This window comes from Pezoporus wallicus, unplaced genomic scaffold, assembly GCF_028554395.1.
Source record: "Pezoporus wallicus isolate ANWC-B61680 ecotype Strahan unplaced genomic scaffold, APGP_CSIRO_Pwel_v1 contig_5416, whole genome shotgun sequence".
Classification (NCBI taxonomy): Eukaryota; Metazoa; Chordata; class Aves; order Psittaciformes; family Psittacidae; genus Pezoporus; species Pezoporus wallicus.
The window spans coordinates 1,222,053-1,241,184 of record NW_026642898.1 but is presented as its reverse complement, the minus strand read 5'-3'; the positions used below and the strand labels follow the sequence as shown (position 1 = coordinate 1,241,184).

Sequence of the window (19,132 nt, the reverse complement as noted above, 5' to 3'; positions counted from 1 at the left end):
TGCTGAACATGCTGCTGCTGCACCACAGGAAAACCTGTGCAACCTCCCAGCCATGGAGGTGCATCCTCCCCAGCCCTCCAGAGCCTGGCCACATTCACCAATGATTTCAGAGTGATCTATTCTCACCTTAAAACACAACGTGTGTTTCAGCCTGTAGCACGACAGCGATTACTGAAGTACACTCAAAATCTTACCCTTTGGCAGTATGTGCGTAATGCGTTTTGGGCTCCAAGTCAAATTTCTTGTTCTGATTTGCAAAACAACTTTGGCACTCAGGCATGTTTTATAATGGAGGAGGGAGATGAGAATCAAACTGCCTTAAGGAGACACAGCAAAAACTGCCTAAAACAGACCTCATTGTTTTATTTAATTTTCCTAACGATTTTTTTCATCCAGAGAGCAAACACATACATACCTACACACCTGGAAAGAAAAAAGCCCTACAAACAAACCAACAAGTGAACAAATCCCATAGAACTGAGCCAACTAGTTTTTCTGCAAGCTGTAGCGAGGCTGGTATTGAAATCCCGAGTTGTTCTGGGCTCTGACATGACCTGTTGTGTATGGTGAGGCAGAATCTCTCCTTGTTCCACCCTCTTCATTTTCCAGATCCAGAGGATATTCCATCATCATCTAAATTTCAGTGTCACAGAGAGCATTTCTATGTTCCAGATTCATTAATGCTGAGGTAGACAGCTATCCTGAGCCTGTCAGCCACACACTCCAACACTTCACACAGGCAAAAGCCACAAGACAGACACCATGAACCTCAAAAGCAGAGTGAAAGGAGATTGCCAAGAGAAGTACCAAGCAACTGGGAGCTCCATCTCACCACTGACGAAAGGCAGAGCTGGTGCACAAAGATGTTGGACAAGACCGGTCCCAACACCGACCCTGAGGGACGCCACTCATTACTGGTCTCCAGCCGGACATTGAGCCATTGACCACAACTCTTTGTGTGCGGCCATCCAGCCAGTTCTTTATCCACCGAGTGGTCCATCCATCAAATTGATGTCTCTCCAATGTAGAGACAAGGATGTTGTGTGGGACAGTGTCGAACGCTTTGCACAAGTCCAGGTAGATGACATCAACTGTTCTACCCCTGTCCATCAGTTCTGTGGCCCCATCATAGAAGGCCACCAAATTGGTCAGGCAGGATTTCCCCTTAGTGAAGCCATGCTGGCTGTCACCAAGCACCTTGTTGATTTTCATGTGCCTTAGCATGCCTGCCAGGAGAATCTGCTCCAAGATTTTGCCAGGCACAGAGGTGAGACTGACTGCTCTGTAATTCCCTGGGTCATTCATTTTCCCCTTCTTGAAAATGGGGGTTATATTTCCCTTTTTCCAGTTGTTGGGAACTTCACCTGACTGCCATGATTTCTCAAATATGATGGACAGTGGCTTAGCATCTTCATTTGCCATCTCCTTTCAGGACCCACGGATGGATTTCATCAGGTCCCATGGACTTATGTACATTCAGGTTCTTAAGATGGTCTTGAACCAGATGCCTTCCTACAGTGGGCTTAGGGTCTTCCTTCTCACAGTCCCTGCATCTGCCTTCCAAGACTTGGGTGGTGTGGTCAGAGCATTTCCCAGTGAAGACTGAGGCAAAGAAGTCATTCAGAACCTCATCCTTCTGAGCTGACCACTAATTTGCTGGGTCCCAAAACTGGTGAGATGCTGACATCCTGCAAGTGAAAGTTGTTAATCTTGTTGTTGTCTGGCACTGCTGCAATTGTCACACAGACAGAGACACTTTTTGAACAAATGGAGCAGTCAAAGATACGTGACTTAATCCCTGTGGGCGGGTTTTGAGAAGGCTGGAAGTTAAACCCTTTGACTTCTGGCTAATGGCTGCCTCTTGCCACTTCCATGGCCACAGACACTGGTATCAGGCAAAGAAATAGCCTCAAAAGTGGAACTTATGCCTTACCTGTCAGTTCTCCCTTCTGAGGCAATACAGTAGCTGGCCAGTACTGCACCTTGCTCTGAGTCCTCATTACCAGATTTTGATAAAGTTCTTACTAAGTAAAAACATGACTTGGTACTCAGATAAGCCCAAACATATTCACCCATGGCACGTTTCTTTCCTACCTACCTGCACTCATTGGCAAGTGTGACATTATATTGGAGAATGTTTTTGAAAGAGGTGATGTCTTGTGGATTAACCTGATTTTCAAGAGATTTTGGTTCCCTTCCCAGCTCTGCCTGCATGATTGGGAACAAGTAACTCTTTTACAGGTCATCGCATTTACTGCAGGGCATTAGCATGCTTTTATTCAAGTATACAGCATTCCTGTATTTATTGAACTAAAGGCTACACAAATGTGATAAATAGCATGCTTGACAAATGTTATTTAAAAAGCCCCAGGTCACTTCTACTGCTTCATATGGCCTCTTTGATATGGAAGGAGAATCCCCGTTCCTATTTCCTAGACTCATTGCAGAGCCACTCTCTTTTTGCTGCTCCCCCCCCCCCCCCCCGTACTGCTGGTAGCAAAGGACAGGAGTGAAGCTGTTTATGGTCGTGAATCACTGCAGCTATGGGAAGAAATCACTCTTTTATTATTTCACGGTGCTGTGATTGTTAAGTTCAGCTCTCTCAGTCTTGTTCCATGAAGGGGGATCTGGCCAACAGCTTTTCAACACACCCCACATCAGGACAGATTTCCATGGTGGCATTCTGATGAGAGAACCAACAGCGGCTATTCTTTATATGTCTTCCTGACAGCCAGGAAACAAATAAGTGGAAATTCTGCATAACTGCATTGCTAGCTCAGTAGCATTTATTTTTTTACCTTCTCTCTCATTTGAAGTATTCTTTTGAAAACAGTATTCAGATAATACCGGTTCAGGGAAGTGAGCTCACTCTGACATCCCAGCTCTCAAAGAGCACGTGGACCAGAACCCCGAGTTGCTCAGAAACTCCCTGAGGAGTGCAGGCCAGAGCAACCCAGGGGCACTATGCACGTCCTGCCCTTTCCGAGCACCATATCAGGAAAATGCAAGGGCCGTAGCATCTAATTCCATCTCCTTACCAGCAACCTCATTAGACTGGGGAGCGAGGAGCAATAATGAGCCTCCAGCTGCCAATGAAAGCTCATTCCAGCTGCATATGTGCCAAAACCTATTCCTTTCTCTACAGCCTGAACCAACGTGACACGAGAATGGTGATGAGAGCTCTGTCCAGAGAGATGATGACTGCCAGACACTAGCTGTGAGTAATCCTCAGGAACTTGTGAAGAATCAGAGCCATACTCTAATCCCACCACTAAACACATGATCTATTTTATGTGATACTGTGTGGGGAGGAGGGAAGGGGAATAGTACCTGTATTTGGGTAATTCTTCCTCACTCCACCTGAATTCTGAATTGACTGATCTGATTGTCTCAGATCCACCAGTGAAGCACAGCAACCTGAGTTTATTCAAGCTTGGACATCAGTTTTAAAGCACTTGGAAGTACCAGCTACTGAGTCACTAGTCTCTGCCTTCATGATGGTGAGTGTGATACAGGCAGATGAGAACATGCTTTCATCGTCTTCCAAAACACACAGCCTGGCATTTCCAGTCTTTCTCTTCCAACTGTCTCAACTTGCAGGAAAGTAACGATTGTGAGTCATCCTGTCATGTTTACAGTACTACTGAAGAAGAAGAAAGGGGAGAAAAGTGTTTGTAGCCTGGCCATAGGATTGTTTGCCAAATAAAGTAAATTATGCTTCAAATCTGCAGCTACAATGAGAAGTGACATACACCATAGCAGTTTACGGGGAAACAGATCCCTAGGGAGAACCGTGATCAACTAGTTATTTGTCATTTCAGCATTGTGTTTTAACAGTGCACCATTTAATTACACCCAACAAAAATCTAATTACTAATGTAATTTCTACTTCTTAATTAATCCTGGTAACATCTGCCCATTGCTTCCCCAGCCTTCCACTGCTTCACTTGAGTGTATGTGCATTTTTGTGTCCACAGGCAGTGCCATTCTAAGGCAGCAGGAGGCATTTGCTTTATTATCTCTTGGCAGCCAAAGGAGATGACTATAAACCTGAAGGAGAATCAGGCCCTCCCTTTGTTGGGATAGCAACAAGACTGCCATTATTCAAGAGGAGGGGAAAAAAAAGGCCTGTATCTATATTAAAAGCTCTTGTTTTTATTAGTGGAAGCATTAACATTTCCCAATGTGCTTTCAAGTATTTTGCCTTTAGTTTGGAGCTGCTTGTAAAAGCAGTGAAGTCATACAAGGCAAATAACCTGAGAACAATCAGCTCCAAGCATAAATCTTACAGAACTGGGCAGAAGCTGGCTGGTCCAGAAGCTGATGTGCAGCTTTGCAGTTTGAAGGATCTCCTGAGATTAATTTGAGAGCTAAAGCCATTGCTGTTCTCCAGTGGAGAGCAAATCTGTGTCCATAGAACAAGAAAACCCATTACAGAGCTGAACAACATTGGCCTAAGCACCACAAAATATTGTTACCATTCATTGGAAAGGCCAAGCACTACAAAGTCGAATGGTAAGAATCGAGAGGACAAGATTGTACAGAAAATGTTGTACTTGTGAGTCCAGGTTCATAAACAGTTATTGCCACAGACCTCCATGGAACCCAGGAGGTGGCTACATACTTGTATTTGGCACTTAGTCCTCAGCCTGGAGAGAGCTGGAACAGCCAGAAGTAAGGACACAGCTGCAACTGGACCAGGTCCTGGAGACCTTTTCAGTTAACGCAGAGCCATATTCTGCAGGAAGCTTGGGTTGAACAGGAAGATCTCAGTAACAAAGTAGCTTTCTGAATAAGGATGCCAAGATCTGGCCTGTGAGGTTTAATAGTTTAATCTGCTAAGGGAATTGCTGCTCTAATCACAGCCATGGTGGAGTCCTTGAGTAGTTGAAGATTAGAGAGACAATTCATAATCCCTGATATGCTGCACAGATGAAAGCTATCAAGTGGATTTACAGAGGAAATAAGGTATATTCAGAAACTCACTGTCTTCCAGTCTCAACTGGAACAAAACTATCCATTAATATCTGACATGAAGCATGCTCTGGAAAACTGGAAGCAGATACTGAAAACGAGCAAACCCCACCAGGCCTAATGAATATGTGATGAACCAGTTACTAACATTCAATCCAGCAAGCTCTGTCACTAAGGATGGATAGCATTCCTGTTGGTATTTGTAGGTCTGTATGCCCTAGATGGCATTGCTCTGCAACATTACAGAATACACTTCTGGAATCCAAGCTCTCCCTGCAGTCAGCAGAAAAGAATTTTAGGCAGGCCAAGTATTGATTTAAGTTCACACACAAAGATAACAGCAGAGTTCTCTTTTTAACGTCGCTGTTCTGTACCACTGCAGCTGATATGTTAATGATGCCAGTCTTCCCCCCTCCCATTCATTCTTTAAAAGCTCACTTGTAACATCTTCTTGTGCGAGTTGCAGTAAACAACTGCTCTGGTTTGAAGTGGTTTCATCGCACCTGCTCCCTCCAGGCTGCGGTATTGAACTGGTTTTGTTTATTCTTGCTACTCGTCTCCAACCATTTGCTTGGCGCTGTGAAGCAGGCTCACACCAGCACAGAGCGCTGCTTGTTCCTGACAGTCCAAGGTTGAAGATGTGCTTCTTTCTCTCCAAATGCTAACGCCAGCCCACTTAAAGCAGCTGGAGGGGAAGTGGGCAGATGCTCAGCTGTGCTAAGAGGGCTGATTACCATTGCAGCAGGGAGGAAAAGTACACACCAAATCAGCATACCCGGCGTTTGTCCCAAGTCCTATGTCTGCCTGATTCCCTTTCAGAGAGAGACACAGCCATATGTTGCCTCTGCTTCAGCTTCCAAGGAAGCACAATGTGCTTGGGAGTACTGGTGTGCATCCACCTCACAGCACCAAGGATTAGAAACTTGGAGCTGTGCAGCCCACCAGCAGCCTGAAGGCCTCATAAAGAATAAAACCTAATAAAGGATTTTGGCACTGAAAACCCTAACCATCAAGCACTGGTTCTCTCAAGTGTGGTTACCGTGTCTGGGCATCCCCTGCAAGGTGAGAAGGCTCACTACCCACAGCCCACTTCAACTGGGAGACTCTAAGCCTTCAGGGTTGTGACAGTTGCATGGAAATGCCTTGGTCTCACTTGAGCTCAGACCCCCCCCCCGTGTGCTGGGCTGCACCCCCAGAGCGTGAGCAGCAGCTCAGGGAGGGGATCCTGCCCCTCTGCTGTGCTCTGGGGAGACCCCCCTGCAGTCCTGATCCAGCTCTGGGGCAGCAGCACAAGAGGGACGTGGAGCTGTTGGAGCGAGGCCAGAGGAGGCCATGGAGATGCTGCGAGGGCTGGAGCAGCTCTGCTCTGGAGCCAGGCTGAGAGAGCTGGGCTGGGGCAGCCTGGAGAAGAGAAGGCTCCTGAAGGGGAGACCTGAGAGCAGCTCCAGTGCCTGAAGGGGCTGCAGGAAAGCTGGAGAGGGGCTTGGGACAAGGGATGGAGGGACAGGCCAAGGGGAATGGCTTGAACCTGCCCGAGGGGAGACTGAGATGAGCTCTTAGGCAGAAGCTCTTCCCTGTGAGGGTGCTGAGGCGCTGGCACAGGGTGCCCAGAGAAGCTGTGGCTGCCCCATCCCTGGCAGTGCTCAAGGCCAGGTTGGACACAGGGGCTTGGAGCAAGCTGCTCTAGTGGAAGGTGTCCCTGCCCGTGGCAGGGGCTGGAGCTGGAGGAGCTTTGAGGTCCCTTCCAACCCAAACCAGGCTGGGATACTGGGAGTCTTTCTGGGATGCATAACCCCATTTCTTCTCTTAAAAGGTAGCCCTGTCCATGGCTCTTCACAAAGAAAGGGTATTGCACATCTTTTGGGATGCTAAGCAGTAGTGGCATGTCCTGCTCTGCAAGCATGTGATGCTTTTGTTGCCTGTGACCTGGGAGGATGTGGCATCAAGAGGCTAAAAACCATCTTGGGTGGGAGGCTCGCCACCAAGCTCTCCCTTTTGTCACTGATTAACAGAAAGGAAAGCAAGCGCTTGAATTCCTCAGGCATGAGATGGCAGTCCTTGTTCCTCAGATGCAGTCCCATAGTGCTGACGTGGCCAGCGGTGCAGCTGGACCCTCAGCTGTGCTGCAGCAGGTAGAGGTAGTCTTTGGGAGTGGGGCATGGCGCCAGATTTCCCTTAGCTTTAAGAATGACATTTAGGAAGGAAAATTAGTCTGGTAGGGTTGGGGTATTTATTGTTGATGTACATACAGTGAAATTGTCTTGTGGTATCAAGGGAAGGAAAGATCAGCCGTAACACCTACACCCGGGGGGGCGCAGGGTATTTTTTGTTTTTGTTTCTCAGATGTTATTCCAAAGATTAAAACAAGGAAGAAAAGACATTTCCCTCATCAGCAGAGACATTCCTCAACCAGTCCTCTTCAAACACGATTTTGGGGCGACTGAAGGCTTCAGAGTTACCCATCAGAAGTCCTTATGCTGAGATCAGGGGCAGATGCAGCTTTGTTCAAGCAGCACAATCAGGATGCCAATAAACAGGTGAAAACCAATTGAGCCCAGTCTGGAGGGAGAGTGTTAACTGCAACTTGCAGAGAAAAGATCTCTCATCTCTGGAAATGATATTTCAAAGCAAATAGCTTTTGGGGTGGCAAAGACACAAGTTGGGCCTCTGTAAAGCAAGTCAGAAGTGACTGGCAAAGGGAAAATAAACAGGATTTGTGCCTAGTTTTGCATCTTTATGATGACTAAAGAGGGCCAGGCTGGAGGAGGGTGAGTTTTCTTTTCATCACTTTGTACTTCTGCCCTGATGTTTCATTTTTTGTTCTGAAGAAACTTTCGTGTCTCTGCTTGGCAGGGTTTGTGAGGGCTGAGGAGTAACGGCAAAGACAACACAACAACAGCTTCTAAAAACGCAGAAGTGCACACATGAACATGAAATGCATATTCTTCAACAACTCCTCCAGCCAAAGCCGTGACGGCTTGCCTCAATGCTCTGATTTTCCTAACTTTAGTGAAAGCAGCTTGAAATTCACCTACTCCTCGACCTCTGAAAACCAGTTTCTAACTTTCCAGGCTGCAAATTACACAGAATTTTTCTAAAGTGAGGTAAGCAATCATGAGGCTGAATCAAAAAAGATGCGTATCTGGCAATTCACCCTGGCAGGGGGTAGGGAGTGAGAGTATCATCAGGGTCCAACAGCCAACTGGAACAGCTCCAAGTTGTGACAAAGAGCAAGATTATCTTTGAACCAGAGAACGAGGCATGGGGAAGTCTCTCCAGGACCGCCGCATCCGCAGGGGTTCCAGCACACCTTTTGGGCTGCCAGCACGCAGGGCTGGAATGCAAACAAGAGTAACGAGGGAAAATATTTTCAAGACAACTGCTGGGCTTGCACTGATGAAAGACACCTTTTGTACCAACATCAAAGGCTGCACCTCATTCTCTGCAGTCTGGGACGGAGCCATGGGACCAGCGTGTGTGCCTTTTCTGCACCGCATGGCTCTTCTGCATCTGGAAATAGCAGCGGATGTGTAAATAAATAACCTCTGCAGCCTAAGACATACCACTGCTTCCTGTGGACATGGTGGGCCCATCAGAAGAAAGATGCCATTTTGGCAGCGGCTGTTACAAAGAGAAAAGCAAAGGTATTTTAGGCAAAGCACCCAGTCCCAATTACAGACCTTTTCATTCAAGGATCTCAAACCCTTCTTTCAGAGAAAGCATAATGGGAGGGGAGGTGAGCTGAAGCGTCCCAACCTTTTAATGCGATGAGTCCTATCACCAAGGCAGGCTCAGATTTAGTAGGGAAGTTGCAGTCTCTGCTAGGCTGGTGCAGAGCATAAAAGCAGCACAAGTATTCCGCTACTCCAGAAATACGCCTTTTAACAAGCCCTTTCCACAGGTTTTCCACAGCTTTCTGTAATGGAAACTGGCTACATCAGAACTGTTACAATAGCACCTCCTCCTCATTATTATTCCAAGCATGACTAAAAATGTTATTCCAGGAATAACTTCAGAGGGAGGACTGGATCTCATAACCATAGAAGTCAGTGATGAATGGTCACAGGCACAGAATCCTTCCAGCTGGGAGAGTGACAATCAACTCCCACTACCCTGTTCTGGAAGAGAGTAACTTCAGCACAGTGGTTTCAGATCTGGATTGTTGTAACAGAGCAGAATTTGACTCCTCATGTAAGAGCAGATAAAATTCCCTCAGTGTTTCTGTGTGGACTCCAACACAACCAGGTCAGAGGAGCCAGCCCACTCCTGCGCCAATTACTGTGGTGCACACACCTTTATTGCAAAGGCACATGAAAAGGGGCAGAGGGGAAAAAAAGTACAAACCCTCTTTTCTTTTTCCTTCACTCCCTAATTCGATGCCCAGGTCAAATGAGCGGTTCAAAGTACCTTCAGAACTATGCCAAAACTGAATAAATCACAGGGATTGTGACCCACAGGGGTGCTCGACTCCTGTGTCCAAGCACACCTTGAAGTGTTAAGCTAGTACAAAGAGAGGATACTTTTATTGATAAACATTATATTGTTTTAGTGTAGATGTCTGACACATTATTAAATCAAATGACAAAACATTTAAAGTAATTCATTCTAATAAAACTTTTTGATATTCCATAGACAATAGTGCTGTGAATTTTGTTTATAGTATAACACATTAAAAACACAGAAATACAAGTTTCTAATTTCATAGGTTACCGGCAAACAGAGAAAAACGCATGCTTTCATTTCTGTTAAATCTGTAACTTACACAGGCAAGTGGAACAGCTATGCATAGAAGACTATTCTACAACAAGTTGTAAAACAAACATAAAGAATGACCTTATAATACTTGTACAAGTATGACAAAACCATTGCAACTCATTTCAAAAGGTAACAAATGTTTTGTCTGTGGCTCCACCATTTTAACACTTCTAAGCTGACTTTAAAAGTGATTTTGAGTAGAATTGCATTACTAGAAACCACTGATTATTTTGTTTTCTGTCTGGCTGTAAATGAACATACATTACATGTGCATTTGCCCTCAGTTCCATCTGCATTTTTTTCCTTATGGTTAGAAGCATCACAGGATCGTCCCACTCGGTGAAGAGGAACCAAGACAGCATCATTTGATCCCAAATCAAATAGAAGGTGCTTGTACCAGTCACTTTTATTGCTGTGCTTCCTGCAGCTTTGATGCTGTGACTGTGCCATGAAGTAGAAAACCCACCACACACACAATGGAAGGAAATCTGTGCGGTTCCCTCACAGTCTGTTTTAGAACAAGCCATAGTAGGGGGTGCAAACTCACCTCAATCACAGGGCACTGGTGGGCAAAGCCCTTGCAAGGAAAAGAAAGCAAAGGGAAGTTTCTTCGGAGAGCCAGCACCCAGCAGCACCCAGCAGCACCCAGCAGCACCCACTGCCCTTCGGTGGTGAGCAGGGGCCCAGCACTGCTGAGAATCCAGCCATGGTTTTAGTTAATAAACGGGAGCTAATGAAAGCCTGGCCCAGAACATACTGGATGAGCCAGAGGAGGAAGAGAAGGTAGAGGGAACTTGCGCAACATACCTGAGGAGGAACAGGTCTGTGTGTTGACCTGTTTGCCTTAGTGAAATCCCAGTTTACCAGTGCACGGATTCCCATTGCCAGGCTTTGCTGGGGTTGTAGCAGAAGTGAACTTCACCCCACGGGGTCGCCTGCCATACACCCGTGTCTGTGACGAGATGAACCATGGGCTGGAGAGAAGCACCAGTCCTGCCCTGCTACACATCTCCACTGGCTGAGCCATGGCCAAACCTCACCAAGGGGTTTCAGGCTGCAGACAATGCTGCCTCCTGCCCCACTCCCCCCACTGATCCCCAAAAGCCAGACAAACACCTTTCTACCTTGGTTTCAGGCTGGAAAACAAACATTCAATGTGAGGACAAACAAAATCTATCATCCCTTTAGTCATTTCTTACAGATGCTGCCTGCATTAAGGACCTAGTAATGATTCTCAGCTTTACCAGGACAAGTCAGTGAAGTCAATCTAGAACATTCAGTAAAACTTGGTCCCAAATCTTCAAGGCATGGCAAAGGTAACTGTGTACCAGCTCATCCCCCAGGTACACAAACTGCTGCTACCCATTTACACCACCGTTTCTGTAACAGGTAAGATGCATACTTGTGAAGCTAGGATAAGAATGGTGTGGAGATATCAGTTTTGGCATCTCTATCCCCCTCTTCCTGATAAAGGAATGCAGTATTTCTCACCAGCAACAAATACCTTTCATTACAAGGGTGCAAGTTGTAAAGATAAAGAGCATTCAAGCAAACCTCTGTGTAAATGCAACCCCTGCAAAAGTTGCAGTATCCCAATTACACACTAACCAGCTTTCTGTGATGCTGGTAAACTCAGGTGAACTTGCTCTCCACAGGTGCTGGACAATTAAATTACAGAATCACGCTTTGTGTCCTTTGCTTCTGTCATCCATTAAAAAAATAAAACCCTAAGAACGAAGTTATTCCACAAACATTTTGCTTTGGCTTCTTTCAAGAACCTGCTGTAGTTCAAGTTCTGTGCTTGCTCATCTGACCCAAGCATTGTGCAATTTCACGATACAGCCCCGACATGCAGAAACGTGTGTTGGCTCCAGTGAGTTATTGAAGAGAAGCACTGCTGCCGAGAATGCGGGATGAACAACTGCTCAGCTCTGGGCTCGACAGAACATGGGACCTCACTTTATGCAAGTCTTGAACATTACAGGAACCTTTATGAAAGACTGATGCAATACTCCCTGCAATCAGCCTTTACCTTCCAATTTTTTCTTTTCTAATCTGAAAAGTCCCCCAGCTTTAAGATCCGATGAAACACAGGCTTGCCGTTTCCTGCCCCCAAAACAATGTCTGTAAAATGATTCCATCACTGCTTCTGCATTTCCCAACAAGCCCTATTGTAATTCACACTGATAGCAACGATGTGATACAGTCTACAATGGAGATCTGCTGACCTACCCCAAACCAAACCAATGCAGTGGAAATAGGGAAGTACCACATATGTGAGTGGTTGCATCATTTTTACTGCAAGATTTCAAGGTGGAGATCCTGCCTGCTGTAAAGGGGAACCTCCCTGTCATAAAGCCGGGACAGTGTCAGCTTCACCCAAGCATTTCCTAGTGCGTGACATCTGTTTGAAAGAGAGATCTTCACATTTAACCAGTCATTTACTGTTAAAGGGAGATGGGTAAAACCAGGCAGATTGCTTCCTTACTAAAAGATTACTAAAAAATAAAAAACCCTACAAATCCCCCAAACCACTTGTTGGTATCTTGTGAAACATGAATCTTAATTACTGCAAACGGTATCTCGTGACAGTGATATTAATAAATTCTGTTGCAATGAGTATTTGCTATTTATGTATTTCTACTCTTACAGATCAAGAGGTGAGCATTGCAGAAGCGTCTTCAGGTCTCTCAGCATTCCTCAGCTTCTCCGCTAATATAAGAAGCATCCAAGAAGGCCTTCGTACTTTTTGTGGCCACCCAGAAGGGCGGTGGGATGCTTTTAATGGCTTTGTCTGCTTGCTCCCTGATTCAGGAAAACCTGGCATTAGCTTTAGATGGGGACTGAAATCAGGTTCCTAAATCTTTTGCCAGCATGGGGAAAACCAGAGGCTCAGCTCTTCATGCATGATAAATAAATAAGCCGTATAAATACTTCAGTGCAGAATCTCCCCACCCCCTCAATGTCTTGCATGGGCCTTTTTTTTTTTTCTCAAAGCTGTCTTTATGTTCAGGAAACGCAACTGGCATTTCCAATGACAATAATCACAATTGGAAGTAGTCCTGAACGTACAAAGATAAGCTGCTTAGGCTTGTGACTTGCTGTATTATAGATATGCAACTGCCATGCACCACTCAGAATACCCTGCTAACACAATGTGGAAACAAATAAAAGCTAGTAACCATCTCTTGCATTTAGAAATGAGTGTGTCTAAGACTATTTTAAGTACTGATACACTTAGATTCTTAGCAGTTGCCATGATAGGGTCTTATTCCTACACAGATGGCAGCTGGTAACTACAGGGCTTCATTTTAATAACAGTGGACACACTGGTAAGTATGTGTGCATACATATATATATATGTTGCTTGAACATAAATCTATATTCATTTTAAAAAAATAAGGCAAAAAAGTCTGCCAATGACTGACATGAACTTCTGACAGAATGCCTTCATAAAACCAGTATCGAACCGCCTGGCTTCAGAAAGTGCAAAAGGCCCAGGCCAGACCTATAATCACTTAATCAGATCAATAATGTTTATTGTATAATGAGTGTCTTTGCCTAACCAGAACTGAGCTGGGTTGCACCCACTTCATTAATTTTGAGGCCACTATTTATAAAGTATCCTCATACGTGCAAATTTCCTTCTGAAGAGTCTTTTAAAAGCCACCCTATGAAAAATCTTCCCATGCAGTGTGTGATGACTGGTTATTTCAATGGCTTGGGGCATCTAAAGGCAGACAGCACCAGAACGAGATGCAGTTCTAAGGCTGTAACAGCCAGTAAAGGAGATGTGCCTTCTTCTAGGGACTGTGTTCAGTTTCTGCAGCCGTGGTGTGGCAACCTGCTTAGCCATCCTATAGAAAACTAACCCTTTCTCAATGATGGCTGTCCTCAACAAAGTTAAAAAGTGACACGGATGCCAGTACAGGACCAGGTCCTGCAAAATGTCTTTCAATACCAGAGTCCTGCCAAGAGTGATTCATCCTATTTACACACAAGTTGCACCAGGACTCAAAGTCAGGATGTAAAAGCTTATTTTTGTAACATAGCTTTCAACTTAAAGTGCTGGCTGGAGAGCATCAGAGGGTCCTGGATGCCATCCTTCATACTTCACCACCTGCATGCCTACAGATACAGTTGCATGAAGCTGGGACGTGGGAGAGAACTCCTGCTCTGGGATCTTAGCCCATGGTTTGCAATGCAAAATTCTTTTCCCACCTCCGCCAATTGCAAACTGCAGCCTCAAATTCAAAAGGGCCCACCCAAGCCCTGCGCACGCTCCGCGATGGCAAGAGCACACAGCAAAGGAACTGACCTGCACAGGGCAGGCAGAGGCACTCTGCTCCCTACCCAGCAGGAGACGTTGAGAGCGCAAGGCGAGACAGGCGCCTGTGCTGGTGTGCGCTGTGCGCTGACTGCTGGACACCTCCATGCAGGGTACAACCCCATTGGCAACTGCCCCAAGCTTGGGCTTGAGCCAAACCCCTTCTAGCTCAGTTAAAACCCCCTTGCTTTTAATTTGAGGAGGCTCAGCATCAGGTCCCATTTGTACAGGGGAGCTACTAACATGCGCTCCTGTCTTCTAGAGGGGCATAAAGGCAAGCGATAGACCCCTGCAAGGCAAAAATCTGCTTTCCTAAATAGCATCAAGAGTAGAAACCTCAGCAGCTGACTCCTAGCAAACAGGTTATAAAACTTGTATAAAGTCTTCCAGAAGTCACTTTCTGGATATGAACCCAAGGCATGCCCATTACAGGCTCTGGTCAGAGTAATCTGCTCACTGACCACAGAGGATCCTGCCCCTGCCAGGAGAGCATTTTGCCTCAGTTGCTCCATGAGAGAGCCCTCACTCCTAAAGTGCACAGGCTGCTTTACTGGGCACTTAAATAAACCCTCCTGATGCCAAAGAGCTGGATTCCCTAAACCAAATTTCTCTGCAGAACACTTCAGCACGTGCCCAGCTTCCAACAGATGGACCTCTACAAGACAAGGGATGTGCTTCAAGTTAGGCAAGGGCTCTGGTGCTTTCTGGACTCGCAGCTTAGGAGCCAGCCCAAACCAGTTTTTGGTTCTATGACTAAGGTAACCGTGTACCTGTACGCTGATGGCATCACTTCTTGACAGGAATTACTACAACCGGTCTCCCTCAGAGATGTGGTGGTTTGCTACCCTGGGGACCGCTTTACTGAAATGACCCCACCAGCTGCATATAGATCTCACTGCACAAGTGCCGAGGTCTCCGTTTTTTCATTCCTAATGGCAGAGTTACGCACCTCTATGATTACTAAAATTTGCGTAATGTTACAGGCCTCTCTATCCACCAAACATTTCTACAGTTAACTCCTTCCAGAGCCAAACGCCCATCTCTACATGCATGAAGTGAACAGAGCACTTGTGGCTGCCCCATCCGTGGCAGTGTTCAAGGCCAGGCTGGACACAGGCGTTTGGAGCAAGCTGCTCTAGAGGAAGGTGTCCCTGCCCACGGTAAGAAGCTGGAACTGGATGAGCTTTAGGGCCCTCCCCTGCTCCAATGCCTATCGGTAGACAATACTGACCAGAATTAAGGTAAGGCTCAGTTCTAAGGGAAATCTGTGTTTCTGTTATGGAAAAGGAGAAAGTATCATTCCAAGCTAGCAGGCAGGTGTATGCACCTGCAACCCCTTTCTATCATTACAGCATGAGATATCCAGCAACAGGGGTTACTCCTCTGGGAATCCAAGCTCCTTGCTTTCCATGCCAGGCATGCCAATGGAAATGCTCTGATCTGCAATCAGCTCCAACTGTCCTTCCTCATAGGTTCAGGCATACAACATTATGTTTTGCCTAAACTCGCAATAAAAAGGTTATGTTAAGCTGTTGCTGTGAAGTTATCATGTTGACTTTTAGCACCATTCAAATCCTACCTGGCAGACAAGGATCATATTGACAAGATTTCTGCCAGGTTGTTTTGGTGTGGAAGGTTTAAAACTTGTTCTACAAGGCTATTACAAAAAGTAAAATAAAAAACTACCTACAACATACCATGATAAAGTCATTTTAACTATATAAATTTATTACAAAATTGGTTGCTTTAAACAAACTGTGCTTTTCTAGATGCTTTCCTGAAATCAGACGCTTCTGACCAAACTTGGATAACTTGGCCTAGGCTGTTTCAGGGTGGTGAAGAATAGATTTTCAGCCAAATTATATCCCCTGGTGCACAATGACATAAGCTGCCATTTCCTCCCTCATTGCTTTCCCAAGAATAAAGAAAACTTTTCCAGAAGACATGGATTTGCCCACACCTGAGACTGGTTCTGGAGATTCAGCCGAACAAGTCAGAGCAGTTTGGGTAGAAGTATATACATATAAGAAACATGCTTCAGATTTGAGGCTACCAAGTGCTAACAGGATACCCATGTAAATTCCCTTAAAGGTGCCAAGCTGTATTAATAGTTCTTCATTTACCTCTTCAGGTAAGAAAACAAAAAGCTCATTCATCTTTAAAAAACAAAGTGCAACAGCCCTTTCCAGGGCTTAACACTGCAAACACGTACACTGACCCTACAAAGCAGTCACTGGGGTTTTGCCACTGGTTTCAACAGAGGTCAACTTTCACTCAAGTCAGTGAAATACTGAGAACTCTCTTCCTTTAAGCACTGTTGTTGCTTCACCCACTTGGCATATTCAAACTCTGCACCTCATTAATTTTGAAGTGAATGAAGTCTTCCAAATATTCAAACTTTCACCACTTTCCTTAAAAGCATGGCTTTAAACTGGTCTCGCTCAAGTTGGACAAACCTCATAGAGACATTCTTACCCGGATTTAAGTCTATTTAGACTAACTTACAGTGGCTGCTGATCAAGTGGAGCTTCATGAATATAAGGAGGATTTAAATCCAGCTAAGCATGGTCCACTGAGATTGACTGATCTATTTAAACAAGTTTAAAGCCTCAGTGGCCTAACTTTGAAATGGATAAACCTTTCACTACTGCATCTCTGTGAGCTTTATTTGAAAGGATTAAGGCTCCCCCAAGAAACATTGGCCAATCAGCAGAAAGTCGTGGTTTTCTAAAAAGTTATTCAACAATATTCAATCTGCATTTTATCTCACAAATACTGTTACTTGGAAAAGGCATAGAAAAACTCCTGTTCTGACAGCAGGCTATTAAAGGTTACCCTCAGGTTGCCCCATCTGCACTGAACTTGTTTTTCTGAAACTAGATTGCTGTTTTACCTAATGTGTTTTGTCATGAAAAACCCAGTCGTGCATCTCTGAATGTTAAGAATGAGCATCTGTTTTCTCAGGCACTAACATCACAAATCTAAAGCATGGCATTCAGTTGATTTCAATGACACAGCTGAGGGCAGAAAGCAGAAAACAAAGCAGCCAGGTAGCACCACAGGAAAAAAAAAAACCCAAATGATACTAGTGGCAGGCCCTCCCATGCACATGTTTCAGGTTGGTGCTCCTATCGCAGAAACAATCTACCAGAAAGTGGTACATCAAAAAACAAAAAAGGAAAAAAAAAAAAAAAGACAAAAATTAGAAAAAAGCAAGTAGAAAATTCACCTTGGGTAGGGACATAAGCAGCTTTTACAGCACGCTTAAGTCCTCATCATATTGCATCCCACCATTCTGCCTTTGAACTGCTGTCAAAGGGAGGCCATCCACACCTCGAGCAGAGCTGAAACCAGCAAAGGCTCACATCTAGAAATCAGGTCAAAGTCAGTGCTGCGGTGTGCTGCTCTGCACTGAGGAAGAGGCCCTTCCATCTGCCTTTGAAGGAATCATCAAGAATTGTCCGAAACAGCTGGGCATGGAAACTGGAAGAGTTAACCGGCCCAAGGCGGAGCGCAGCCTCAGACGCGAAGGTGCCCCTCGCTCTCAGAGTAACAGCAGCGCACAGGAATCCCAGTCACGTCCAAAGAACACAACCCAGCGCGGCTTCCCCCGGCCCCAATCCCCGCTCCTCTCCAGCCCGGCTGTGCCTCACCTCCCCTTCCGCCAGCCCCGGCACAGCCCCTCCTGCCCCACGGCTCCGAGCAGGGCAGAGGGGAGCAGCCTCCCCCCGGGCTGCCGCGCCGCAGCGGTGACCCCATCACTGGGCAGCAACGGGCACTGCAGAGCCGCTGGCAGGGAACGGAAGGCAGGTGCCGGCTGCCCTGTGCACAGCCTGCAGGGACCGGGATCCGATGTCGGGAGGAGAGAACCCCTCAGACCCCGTCCTCTCTGGAGCAAAGCTTTTGACCTGCACCACATTTGAATGTAGCTGTCTACGAGAGTTTTGGAGATGTCACACAGGAAGGATGCTAAAAATTGCTCAAGTGTTTTTGCTTTGTGGACGCTTCCACAGGCTTTCATTATGCTAAAAACTTGACAGGCGCTGTCTTTTGGAGAAAAAAAAAAACAAGAATGCACACATTCACCTGGTCTATCCTCTTCCAAACCAGGTCTGAGATTTGGCTGTAAATCGTAAGCACACCTCACTAGAACTGTCACTATAGGAAGTGCTTATCAATTCATATATGGCACAATAACGACAATTCAATGTACCTTTTGCTTCTGCTTAGAAACAACTTGCAGTACATTCTTGCACAACACACAAGTGTCAAAACCAGGTATTTCAGGTTTTACACACAATGCAAAGCTATGATACACTACAGTATTTAATGCACACCGATAGGAAAAGTTCCTAAAAAATACTCATGCAGTTTGTGCCATGGGATAGGTAATGGCTATTTCGTAGAAATAGATCCAACTGGCTCCATTGGAGCAGCAGTATAAATATTAAAAATAGAAGTAACAATAGGCCCTGATGTGAAACTTCTCTCTTTTTTGTTTTTCTTCCCCAAATCTGCCCCCCAAGGAAACACTCTGCTTAGGAGCAACTGCATCTTGCTACAGGGGTATAGCTGTGTGGGGAGGGGTGTGGCCTTTAGGGATGTGCCACATCGTTGCTAACATTGTTTGATTTAAGGATGTATTTTAGGCATTTTAGTGGTTATTATTAATCTCATTGACAACAACAAAAAAATTCAACAGCAACAATAAAAAACAACAGGAAAAGTACAGCGGGCTTCCTAATGCAAGAGGATTTCAGCGGGCACAGTGACGACAAGGCTGCTCGAACCACAGGCTGCAGAGCTCAACAAGTAGGAACACAACTGTTTTCCAGAAAGAAAAATGGTGATGCAGGCATGTCCTTGACTCTCCACTGCCTGTCCCTGGCCCGTACTGCTCCCTGCCAGAGATCATGAGCACACTTTGAGCACCGAGGCCGGCAGCACTCAGCTTTTCCCACCAGATTTCCTCGACACATGCAGTGCAACAGGGGCTAGAACCTCCACAGGCTTAGTGTCACAAAGAACGAGCATTGGGTGCTGAGCTGAATGGAAACCACAGGGGGTAAATATTTC

At 45.7% G+C, this 19,132-nt stretch overlaps 1 long non-coding RNA gene across 1 annotated transcript in view; it reads right to left on the bottom strand.

The window, feature by feature from the left end:
* Nucleotides 1-6,148: 6,148 nt before the first annotated feature.
* The window catches only part of LOC130611904 (uncharacterized), a 164,340-nt gene continuing 151,356 nt past the window's right edge, over nucleotides 6,149-19,132 (bottom strand). Inside the window, exon 3 of the long non-coding RNA XR_008975347.1 lies at nucleotides 6,149-6,495. This is a non-coding gene — a long non-coding RNA (uncharacterized LOC130611904). The remainder of the gene's footprint in view (nucleotides 6,496-19,132) is intronic.